Below are 13,280 nucleotides of genomic sequence, written 5' to 3' on the forward strand. Positions count from 1 at the left end.
GGTGTCTGATGCATTGTACAGACAGCACACATTTTTGAAAGGCTGCAGCCCATTCTTTTTCAAATGAATACAATAGAAGTAAAAAAATACTTAAAGCGGGGTTCCACCCAAATTTTGAACAATATCTGTATGTATTTTCTTCCTTGCCTAGATGCTGACATGCCATTTAAAAAAATTTAAATCGCCGTAATTACCTTTTATTTTTCTATTCTTCTTTGCACTTCCTGGTTCTCCTCCCGTGGGAGTAGGCGTGTTTCTAGCCTCTCCCAGACTCCGCACAGTCTCCTGGGAGCTAGTCTCAGGCTTCCTAGGATGCCACTGAGCATGTGCGGGAACGAGCGGTGAATGCTGGGAGCACAGCATTCACCGCATCCAGGAAATAAATGCTTGTGGGCTTCAAAAGCCCACAATGAAGATGGAAACTGCCTGCACAGGTGGACATATTACACACAATATGTGAGTATGTAATGCTGAGAAGAAAAGTTTGTGAATGAACTCAAAAAAAAAAAAAAAAAAAAAACGATAGATAGGTGGACCCCCACTTTAAACTAAATTGATGTGATAGGTATGATCATAAGCGTGTGCACAGGGTGTGCCAGGTGTGCCTGGGCCCTGGGCACACCCTAATCACCCCGTGTAGTGGATATTCCCCCTGTTTATTTCAGCAAATTTTTTTTCTGCTAAAAGAATTGTAAAAAAAAAAATTTAAAAAAAATGAATAGTAAAAATTAATAAAAATAAAAGCCACTGACACTGTTCGCTGCACTACTGACACCAATCTCTGCCTTTATTACACCATCCACTGCTCTACTGACACCGTCAGTATATGTACACATGCATGCAGTATCTCACAAAAGTGAGTACACCCCTCACATTTTTGTAAATATTTTATTATACCTTTTCATGTGACAACGCTGAAGAAATTACACTTTGTTACAATGTAAAGTAGTGAGTGTACAGCTTGTATAACAGTGTAAATTTGCTGTCCCCTCAAAATAACTCAGCACACAGCCATTAATGTCTAAACCGCTGGCAACAAAAGTGACTACACCCCTAAGTGAAAATGTCCAAATTGGGCCCAATTAGCCATTTTCCCTCCCCTGAGTCATGAGACTCGTTAGTGTTACAAGGTCTCAGGTGTGAATGGGGAGCAGGTGTGTTAAATTTTGTGTTATCACTCTCATACTGGTCACTGGAAGTTCAACATGGCACCTCATGGCAAAGAACTCTCTGAGGATCTGAAAATAAAAATTGTTGCTCTACATAAAGATGGCCTAGGGCAGTGATGGCAAACCTTGGCACCCCAGATGTTTTGGAACTACATTTTCCATGATGCTCAACTACACTGCAGAGTGCATGAGCATCATGGGAAATGTAGTTCTAAAACATCTGGGGTGCCAAGGTTCGCCACTACTGGCCTAGGCTATAAGAATATTGCCAAGACCCTGAAACTGAGCTGCAGCACGGTGGCCAAGACCATACAGTGGTTTAACAGGACAGATTCCACTCAGAACAGGCCTCGCCATAGTCGACCAAAGAAGTTGAGTGCACGTGCTCAACGTCATATCTAGAGGTTGTCTTTGGGAAATAGATGTATGAGTGCTGTCAGCATTGCTGCAGAGGTTGAAGGGGTGGGGGGGTCAGCCTGTCAGTGCTCAGACTATAGGCCGCACACTGCTTCAAATTGATCTGCATAGCTGTTGTCCCAGAAGGAAGCCTCTTCTAAAGATGATGCACAAGAAAGCTGCAAACAGTTTGCTGAAGACAAGCAGACTAAGGACGTGGATTACAGATCATGTCCTGTAGTCTGATGAGACCAAGATAAACGTATGTGGTTCAGATGGGGTCAAGCATGCGTGGCAGCAACAAGGTGAGGAGTACAAAGACAAGTGTGTCTTGCCTACAGTCAAGCATGGTGGTGGGAGTGTCATGGTCTGGGGCTGCATGAGTGCTGCCGGCACTGGGTAGCTACAGTTCATTGGGGAACCATGAATGCCAACATGTACTGTGACATACTGAAGCAGAACATGATTTATTATTTTATTTTATTAGTTTCAGTTACTTATATAGCACCATCAATTTACACAGCACTTTACATATACATTGTACATTCACATCAGTCCCTACCCTCAAGGAGCTTACAATCTAAGGTCCCTAACTCACATTCATACATATTAGGGACAAATTAGACAGGATCCAATTAACCTACCAGCATGTCTTTGGAGTGTGGGAGGAAACCGGAGTACCCGGAGGAAACCCACGCAGGCACAGGGAGAACATGCAAACTCCAGGCAGGTAGTGTCGTGGTTGGGATTCGAACCAGCGACCCTTCTTACTGCTAGGTGAAAGTGCTATCGACTATACCACTGTGCCACCCCTCCCTTAAGAAAATGGGCCACAGGGCAGTATTTCAACATGATAACGACCCCAAACACACCTCTAAGATGACCACTGCCTTGCTAAAGAAGCTGAGGGTAAATGTGATGGACTGGCCAAGCATGTCACCAGACCTAAACCCTATTGAGCATCTGTGGGGCATTTTCAAACAGAAGGTGGAAGAGCGCAAGGTCTCTAACATCCACCAGCTCCGTGATGTCTTCATGAAGGAGTGGAAGAGGACTCCAGGGGCAACCTGTGAAGCTCTTGTGAACTTCATGCCCAAGATGGTTAAGGGAATGCTGGAAAATATTGGTGGCCACACAAAATATTGACACTTTGGGCCCAATTTGGATATTTTTACTTAGGGGTGTACTCACTTTTGTTGCCAGCGGTTTAGACATCAATGGCTGTGTGTTGAGTTATCTTGAGGGGACAGCAAATTTACACTGTTTTACAAGCTGTACTTTACATTATAGCAAAGTGTAATTTCTTCAGTGTTGTCACATGAAAAGATATAATAAAATATTTACAAAAATGTGAGAGGTGTACTGTATGTTTGAGCTTTGGGGTGCACACCTACGGGTATGATCTATAGAAGGGACACGCCTCACTATAGTAGATAAGTGGTGTCCAGCCTCTCATTCATATGCATGGTTTATATTCAGTAGCCTGAGCTGGCTGTATGTTAGGCTCTGTTCATGCCTATGCAGGTGTGGTTGTGCATTTACATTCTGTTCACGCCTGTACAGGTGTGCTTGTGCGTTTAGGTGCGTTGCTTTTAGGGCAGCCCATTAATTTCAACTGGGCTACCCAATGTGCAACAATCTCATAAAAGAAGCATGGGCTCCTGTTACTGAACCTGCATCACACTACAACGCACTGCAATAAGTTACCTTGAAGTACAGATGGCTGGTACATTTTGGGTGCTATTATGGCCCATTCACACTAAAAACTTCATAAGAATCACACAGGACCACACTGTGTGCTCCTGTGAAATCCACATGCACTTCTGTGCAGTTTCAGCTCATTGATAACTATTGGAAATGCACTGCAGCTGAATTTGTACCATGCGATTCGGTTTGGGCAAATGCACTGCGCTTGCGACCTGAGTTTGTGGCGTCATTAACTTTGCACTGATACCCACTTCAGATAGCGATGGCAATGCCTTCTGAATGCGGTGCCAGAAACCTGCATGCAACGCATTCTAGCGTGAACAATCCCTTAAAAATGATTGGCACTGCAGTGCACCTGGCACATTTTCATTTCATAAAAATTTCATTTTTATGCTGCAGGAACGCATATAATACCACACACTGCATCGCAAGTGTAAACAGTACCAAGAGCAGTTTCACATATGTGCCGGTCATGCGTGCACGTTTGTGTGGTCACATAGTGGGTACAGCAGCCCATTCATTTGAATAGGTTGCTGTACCCATGAGAAACATGGGGAAAGAAACCCCCGACCCTTCCTTAAAGTGGTTTTAAAGGCTCAAGGAGCGAGCATGCACCAGTGCCCACAGAGCAAGTGACTTGCTATTGGGAGTACTGGCTGAAGAGGAGGAGCCAGGGCGCCAGCGGTGGACCCGAATGGGGAAGGATCAGGGCTGCTCTGTGCAAAACAACTGCACAGAGCAGGTGAGCATGACATGTTTGCAATAAAAAATAAAATTAACTTTTAAATGTCACTTTAAAAACATGCCACATGGAACCACATGGTGCACCCGCCAAAGAATTAACAGAGCCCCCGCATGTCTACTAAAGAGTGCGCATTCCCAACCCGCACATATGTGAACCTAGGCGACAGTCCCATTCTTGACAGTGTAAATTTGGCTGTTTACAAATAATATGCTGCCCATTTTATAACATAAAATAAAACAAAAAAACGTGTTTACGCATAAAACACATTCTCATGGCTCATCTTCAGCTACTGCAAAATAATAAACAAACCATTAAAATCCCCTGTTGCAGTTAAAAATGAATGATGACACATATATGAATGTTTCACAGAAATACAGCTGTTGGGGTATAGGTAACCAATGTCATCAGCCTTTCTGACTGCATTCCTCCAAGTACCATTTTCTAATAGCGCACATACAAAAACGAACGCCAACTTTCCATTTTTAGTGGGAGCCAATCACATGGTCCAAATTTCAACCTGTGGACACTAGAAAGGGGGGAGCAAAAAAGAATCAAGCATGCCATAGGTAAACACACCGATTCTACATTGGCAGGATTCTTCTTTTCTGAATCTCATGCTGGGGTCATCCAGACCAATGTACCTGTGTACAGACTGTGTACAGATAGCAAACTATTCCTCAGAATGGCACGCACACAAAATCAATAAGAATTGGGTACCTCAGTGCTGTCCCTTTAAAAAGCATTCCAGCTTACCTCTTCTCTGTGTACACAGCACGGAGAGGGGGGGCTGCCAGCGGCTGTGCAGAGGATCTGTGGCCCCCTGTGTCTCACGGTGGGTACGTGCCCCCTCCCTGTCCACCTTTGCCCAGCGCCTCACTTAGACACAGCCAGCAGCTGCCCTGTGACTGGGAGCCAGGAATCCAGCCTTCTGCCTTCTGCTTTCCAAGCCCTTGATGTGTCGCCTTGGCTCCGCCCTCATAACCCTTTCGCTGCTGGACCAAATCTTCATTTGCATCATGAATTGCACATACTATCCCCGACAGCCCCAGAAACGGTGGGTTTTCTGAAAGTAGAGGACCTAGAGAGCTAAACAATGGAATTCTTGATTTTTATAAAACTATGTATTCAATTTGAAATATATATATATATATATATATATATATATATATATATATATATATATATATATATATATATATGCGCTAAATAACTTTAGACCTTATATGAAATAACCACACACATATATATATATATATATATACATACACACATATATATATATATATCTATATATATATAGATAGATAGATAGATAGATAGATAGATAGATAGATATAGATATATATATATATCTATATATATACACACACACATATATATATATATATATATATATATATATATATATATATATACGGTGGGTATATACACACATATATATACACACACACATACACACATTACCAGCACTAAAAAAAAAAAAAAAAAAAAAAAGACCCTATCTATGCAACAACCCCCTGCGCTAACATAAAATAATGTAAAGTACATTTATTGTTTGGTGGACCTCTTCACATGTGTGGACTGTTGCACCAGTTTTTTGAAGTTGCACCATTTCCATTTTTTCACATTGATTGGCTCTTTTGCACTTTATTTCCAGATAGTGTTATGAATGATGTGTATGTGATGAGAATTTGTTTTATTTATACTTTTTATTGGCACATTTGATAATCATACTATAGCACTTTGGTATACACACACACATATATATATATATATATATATATATATATATATATATATATATATATATATATATACACATACACACACATACATATACACACACTATATTGCCAAAAGTATTGGGACACCTGCCTTTACATGAACATGAACTTTAATGGCATCCCAGTCTTAGTCCATAGGGTTCAATATTGCATCGGCCCACCCTTTGCAGCTATAACAGCTTCAACTCTTCTGGGAAGGCTGTCCTCAAGGTTTAGGAGTGTGTCTATGGGAATGTTTGTGAGGTCAGGCACTGATGCTGGACGAGGAGGCCTGGCTCACAGTATCTGCTCTAATTCATCCCAAAGGAATACCTCTCAACATTTGACATTACCAATGAGGGACAGCCTGAAAGGCAAAAAGATGCAGCGTGCTTAGTGCACTGCAGTGAGGAGTGGGTGTGGCTAAACTGCACTGGATATTGGACATTGCGTAAAGGTACATTGTTAAATATAGTATAAGACTACAAGCAGTACACACTGCACACACATTCTGCAGCCTTTGTACCCACAAAATACTCCCATCTTTAGCAACATGTTACACCCCTATTTTGTGTGTAAAATGTAGCTAACCAACCGTCCCATATCTAAAGTGCCCCTGCATCCCCTGACAGCATGCTGGGTTCTTCCTCCTCGCAGCAGGTGTCAAATTTGAAATTGGCGCAATGCCAGTCTCTGACTGTACAGTTGATTCATTCATTCACAGAGATCTATGAATGAATCAACTACAAGTTCCATGTCACACCATGGCAGATGGACTTGTAGATCGCAATGGAATACAAGTGTGGCAACATCACCATATTCATAGTCCACTGACACTTCCTCCAGCTCTCCAACTGAAAGCCTGTACAGAGGTAAAGACAGAGGGCTGGGGGGAGAGTCTGCAGGGACATGGCATTGCATCCACCATACACTGATCACCATTGCAATGCAGTCGTCTGTGAAAAAAAAGAGAAAGGGGGGCACTGGCACTCTGTGAAGGGGGAGTACTAATGCTCTGCATGATGGAGAGGTGGGGCACTGGCACTCTGCAGAGTGGGGGGGGGGGCACTGATACCCTGTTGAGGGAGAAGGGGGGCATTTGTGCTCTGCAGAGGGAGAGGGGACACTGAAGGGGGCTTTAGGCTGAATGAGGTAAGTGAGCTGCTTTTAGGGGTGCTGGTTCTCATTTAAGGCAGGCTCAGGCAGGAAACTTACTGTTTGTAACTGAATGACATTTTTACAATCTTTCAGCAGAGCAGGGATTGTATGACAATAGCAGCCTGTTCAGGTGAGAAGGGCAAAGATGCAGCACTCACCTCTTTCTATGGCTTTCCAACAGCGGCAGCATTTCTCACTGATGGTTTAGATCAGGGATATGTAATTAGCGGACCTCCAGCTGTTGCAGAACTACAAGTTCCATGAGGCATAGCAAGACTCTGACAGCCACAAGCATGACACCCAGAGACAGAGGCATGATGGGACTTGTAGTTTTGCAACAGCTGGAGGTCCGCTAATTGCATATCTCTGGTTTAGATAGACAAGGGATGAGGAGCAGCAGTATGTCCAGTCCACGCTCTGCATGTAGGCAGCACAGCACACACCAATCCTCCATACACACACAACGATCCTGATCAGGAGACAAGCACAGGAAGGGGGGGGGGGATTAGATATTATCAATCTTACCCCCTATTCCTTTTCCCAAGCAGATTATGATCTCTTGAGATTCGGATTGAGCTTTTGTCCTACACCTCTCTTTTGTAGAAAATTACCTTACAAATTCCTTTTTGATGATCAACACATACGCTCTAAACGCAAAAAAGAACTCTCTGAAAGTATCAAACATTTCACCATGGATGAATTCAGGGCCTTCAGAGATCTGATTCTCCTGTTAGAGGAGAATGAGTGGTCTGAGTCCTCAACATCCACTACTGATACCACATACACTTCTACTTCTTCATTACCTAAACCGAGTAAAAAATTTAAACCCAAGTCTAAGAAGTTCCCGGATCTTACGAGCAACCCCCATATTTGGGCCTTTTTGACAGCCACTGTGGGAGAGTTGAGGCATCTCACACTAGATCCTATGCCTACAAATCTACGGCCTGACTAATTACAATCTCTTACCAAATTATGCAATTGCCCTGATCTGGTTATAAAACAGTCAGACAAAGGGGGCAATATTGTATTAATATATAAACAAAATCCTGGCAACTTACCAAGTAGAAAATTGATAAACTATAATAAAACCAAATAATAAAACCAAATAATAAATACACTATGCAAATAGTTGTGAATGTGAAAAAAAAAATGTATAAAGAGAAAAATTTTTTTTTTTTTTTTTTTTTATGTAGACCTTGCACAATTTGCTGTGTACTGAGTGATCGTGCACATATGCACTAACAGACTGGGTAACTCAATGTAATAAGGGACAAATCAAAAAAAATATATATGTACATACAAGTGATGCAGTTTGGATGAATAATCCAAAAAAACCCACATCCAAAACACTATGCGACTTGGGGCGATAGAATATCGCTAAGCTGATGCAAAAAAATATATATAATATATATATGTGCTCTCATGTATTCATAATCATAAATAGCAATGAAGTGAGCCTCTAAACAAAATAAACACCAAGTGAAATTATGAAACAAAAGTGTCAATTGGATAAAAATTTGCAAATGACAGAGTATCTATTAAATCAAAATGTTCCTTCACAAAAGGACAATCAGCAGACTTCCAGCTTTTTCATCCGTATGATAAATTAGGGCAAAAGGTATGCTGATGTAGGAGATGGTTAGAAGGAAACTTTTGGGACCACAAAGCTCGCGTTCCACCAAAAGAAAAGAAAAGACATATAGTGTAAAACCTTAGGATACCATGGGGTCACCTGCGCATATGTGCGCTACTCACGGGACCAGCATGCAGAGCAGGCATTAAGATACTCGGTCGGTTCGCCGCTGAACGGCGTGTGTTCCACCAACTCCAGGAAGTGATGTCACTGGTTGAACAGGCGTAGGCAGGATGTTGCGTCGATGCGTTTCGCCCCTCCCCCAGGGCGTTATCAAAGACTTAACATCCCGCTCACGTAAGGAGTTATTTATATTGCGCTCGGTGAGTGACAGCCATTTACGGCCAATGGGTGAAATATCACCCATTCCTTCCTATATCATCATATCCTGTTGCAATTGAAAAGCTTTAATCAGTGGCCGCCTGGCCGGAGACACAACATTTCCAATATGCAGATGTAAATGCTTGTGCCACTTATACAGGAAATCAAGTTTGACGCTAGCCGTCTTATACAAAAATAAAATATGTTACAACAGGATATCTAGACAAATACAAATTCTATATAGTATATGTTGAATGTGTAATTTTCTTATTATACTTTATAGTGAAAATCAATATCTTTAATATGATATACAATAAAAAAAATTTCAAAAATATATATAAAATATGAGATAAAAATATATATATATAAAAAAATTACATATACATATGAATTAAAATTAAAAATAATTGATATATGATTAATCGAAATTTTTTTAAAAACATAACATCATACCTTGCTGATTGCTAAATCTTACAACAAGAAAAGTATGATAATCATATTGTATATTGGTGAATATGGTATGAAAATATCCCAACGAATATTGAAGAAAAAATTGATTGGTAACAGTAAACGTAAAAGATAAACAAAATACATAAAATAAAATAAAACTACCAGTTAGATAAAAAACAGTTTAGGTCCAGCTCAATATTCAGGCCCAAGGGGTTCAACGTACGTTTTGTGAAATATTTTGCCTAAGATTGGAACCTCGCCAGTGTTCCTCAACCCTATCAATCCCACAGAAGGTAAGTGAACTCGGGTCTTGATTGTGAAATAACCTGAAATGGTTGGAAAGGCCATGAAACTTATATCCCTTTTTAATCCTATTTACATGTTCTTTGAGTCTTATACCCAATTGCCTAGTAGTTCTTCCAACGTACTGGAGATTACAGGGACAAGACAAGAGGTAGGTAACATGTGTGGTGCTACAGGTTATGAATTTTTTGATTTCATAAGATCTACCATCTACCAGAGAACTAAAGTGGGTGGTTTTCCGTTTACGGAATTTAGATGTCTTGCACATTACACACCTGCCACAGCTGTAAAACCCAACACTATCTAGAAAAGTACATACCTTTCTAGGAGGGTCTATGTTATTGTGTGCCAGCTGAAGCCTTAATGTGGGTGGTTTGGTGTAAATAAACTTGGGCTGTTTTGGCAACACCTTCTTGAGATCATTGTCCTGAAGAAGGAGGGGCCAATGTCTCTTGACAATTTTCTCTAGATCACGATATTGTCTGTTAAATCCTGTAAAAAAGGACAAATTAAAGTTTTCTTGTTCCCTTTTCTCTCTTGATTTAAACAGATCATTCCTATCCATTTCCCCAACCGTTTGTTTTATCCTCTCTAGATTCTCCGGACTGTAGCCTTTTTCTTGGAATCTTTTCAGAATAATGTTGGCTTGCAAGTTGTAATCACTTAAGTTGCTACAGTTCCTCCTAATCCTGAGTAGCTGGCTTTTTGGGATACCCCCTAGCCATCTTGGATGATGGCAGCTTGTCAGGGGGATATAGCCATTTCTATCGACATCTTTAAAGAAGGTACGAGTGAGTAGTTTGTTCCCCTCTTTAAATAATGTCAGATCTAGAAAATTAATTTGTTGGTAACTGAAACATTCGGAAAAAGAGATACCAAACCGATTGGTCCCTATTTTGGCTAAAAATTCCAAAAAGGAGTCGGGTGATCCTGCCCAGATGATTAGAATATCATCTATGTACCTTTTGTATAACCTGAGCTCCGGGATATTGGATTGGTAAATAGCTTCATCCTCCCAAAAGCTCATGAACAGGTTAGCCACTGAAGGTGCACACTTAGCACCCATTGCGACTCCTTTCTTTTGCCTATAGTATTCTTTAGGCATGTGCATTTCGTTTCGTTCCGAATCGAAATTCGGACGAATTTTTCATTATTCGGAAATTCGGATGCATCCGAATTTCCGAATGACAAAAGTAAAGAATTTAAACGAATCCGAAAAAAAACGAACGAATTCGAATCGAATTCAAAAACATATTCGAATCGAATTCGAAAACATATTCGAATCGAATTCGAAAACATATTCGAATCGAATTCGAAAACATATTCGAATCGAATTCGAAAACATATTCGAATCGAATTCGAAAACATATTCGAATCGAATTTGAATCGAATTCGAAAACATATTCGAATCGAATTTGAAAACATATTCGAATCGAATTTGAAAACATATTCGAATCGAATTCGAAAACATAATCAAATTAAAAAAAAATAGAAAACGTTTTTCTAAAAAAAACAATAAGGTAGAATATAAAATAATAAAGCAATAGAATATGTATATATGTGTGTGTATATATATATATATATATATATATATATATATATATATATATATATATATATATATATATATACCGTATTTATCGACGTATAACACGCGCCGGCGTATAACACGCACCCCAAGTTTAGGAGGGAATTTTAAGGAAAAAAACTTTTAGGAGGGAAGTTTAAGGAAAAAAATTTACATTTAAATGCCCATCAAGCAGCCTCATCAGTGTTCATCTGCAGCCTTTCCCCAGTGTCCAGTGCAGCCTTGTCAGTGCAGCTTTGCTCCAGTGCAGCCTTGTCAGTGCAGCCTTGGCCCCAGTGCAGCCTTGGCCCCAGTGCAGCCTTGCCCCAGTGCAGCCTTGTCGCCGCCGACATACAAACGTTTAGTTTGTATTTTTAAACATGGCGCCGCGGAGTTCGGAGGGACTCAGCGGCTCGTTCAGCTGAACGAGCGCCGCCGAAGACAAAGCGATGAATATATGAAGTGACACAGGCTATTCTCGGCGCCGTTCACAGTCACGCCCAGTCCCTATAATGGACATAACACAGGTCCAATGGCGGGACTGGGCGTGGTGTGACTGTGAACGGCGCCGAGAAAAGCCGAGAACCCTCGGCTATGTGTATCTCGGCTCCGCCCAGTCACTGTGTCCTCGGCGGCGCTCGTTCAGCTGAACGAGCGCTGCTGAGTCCCTCCGAACTCCGCTGCGCCATGTTTAAAAATACAAGCTATGTGAATGTCGGCGGCGATCGCGGCGATCGCTCCGACAGATCACAAAATAGCGGGGATCGGCGTATAACACGCACCCACGATTTTCCCCTTATTTTAAGGGGAAAAAAGTGCGTGTTATACGCCGATAAATACGGTGTATATATATATATATATATATATATATATATATATATATATATATATATAATTTTTTTTTTATTATTCTCTTCTATTGTTTTTTTATGCTTTTCTTTTCTATTATTTTATATTCTATAATAGTATTTTCAATTCAAATTCATTCTATACGAAATTCGAATTTCAGAACATGGCTTCTGAAGTTTGAATTTCGTATAGAATGAATTCGAATTTGAATAGAAAAGATTAGAACAGAAAATAATAGAAAAGTATAGACTAGAAAAACAATAGAACAGAATAGAAGAAAATATAATATATATATTATATTTTCTTCTATTCTGTTCTATTGTTTTTCTAGTCTATTCTTTTCTATTATTTTCTATTCTATTCTAATCTTTTACATTCAAATTTGATTTCGGTCTATATGAAATTCGAATTTTGGAAGATGTTTATGGGCAGCACAGTGGTGTAGTGGGTAGCACTTTCGCCTAACAGTAAGAAGGGTCGCTGGTTCGAATCCCAACCATGACACTACTTGCCTGGAGTTTGCATGTTCTCCCTGTACTCCGGTTTCCTCCCACACTCCAAAGACATGCTGGTAGGTTAATTGGATCCTGTCTAAAAAAATTGTCCCTAGTATGTATGAATGTGAGTTAGGGACCTTAGATTGTAAGCTCCTTGAGGGTAGGGACTGATGTGAATGTACAATGTATATGTAAAGCGCTGCGTAAATTGACGGCGTTATATAAGTACCTGAAATAAATAAAAAAATAAATGTTTATATATATATATATATATATATATATATATATATATATATATATAATTTCTATTCTGTTTCATTGTTTTTCTATGCTATTCTTTTCTATTCTATTCTAAACTTTTCTATTCGAATTTGAATTCATTCTATACGAAATTCGAATTTCGGAAGATGGCTTCTGAAAGTGGAATTTCGTATAGAATGAATTCGAATTTGAATAGAAAAGATTAGAATAGAAAATAATAGACTAGACAAACAATAGAACAGAACAGAATAAAATATAATATATATAATTTACTCTATTCTGTTCTATTGTTTTTCTAGTCTTTTCTCTTCTACTCTGTTCTAATCTTTTCTATTCAAATTCGAATTCATTTTATAAGAAATTCAAATTTCGGAAGATGGTTTTATATATATATATATATATATATATATATATATATAATACATATATATATATTATACATATACACACACATATATACA

General features: G+C 39.7%; 1 protein-coding gene across 2 annotated transcripts in view; it reads right to left on the bottom strand.

Moving 5' to 3' along the window:
• CDK18 (cyclin dependent kinase 18) overlaps positions 1-5,006 on the bottom strand; it is a 476,627-nt gene extending 471,621 nt beyond the window's left edge. For both annotated transcript variants that reach the window (XM_073615801.1, XM_073615800.1), the window contains exon 1: positions 4,771-5,006. The gene's annotated coding sequence lies outside the window, so the exon portion shown is untranslated. The remainder of the gene's footprint in view (positions 1-4,770) is intronic.
• Positions 5,007-13,280: the final 8,274 nt, after the last annotated feature.

Source organism: Aquarana catesbeiana, linkage group LG02 (genome assembly GCF_042186555.1).
Source record: "Aquarana catesbeiana isolate 2022-GZ linkage group LG02, ASM4218655v1, whole genome shotgun sequence".
Classification (NCBI taxonomy): domain Eukaryota; kingdom Metazoa; phylum Chordata; class Amphibia; order Anura; family Ranidae; genus Aquarana; species Aquarana catesbeiana.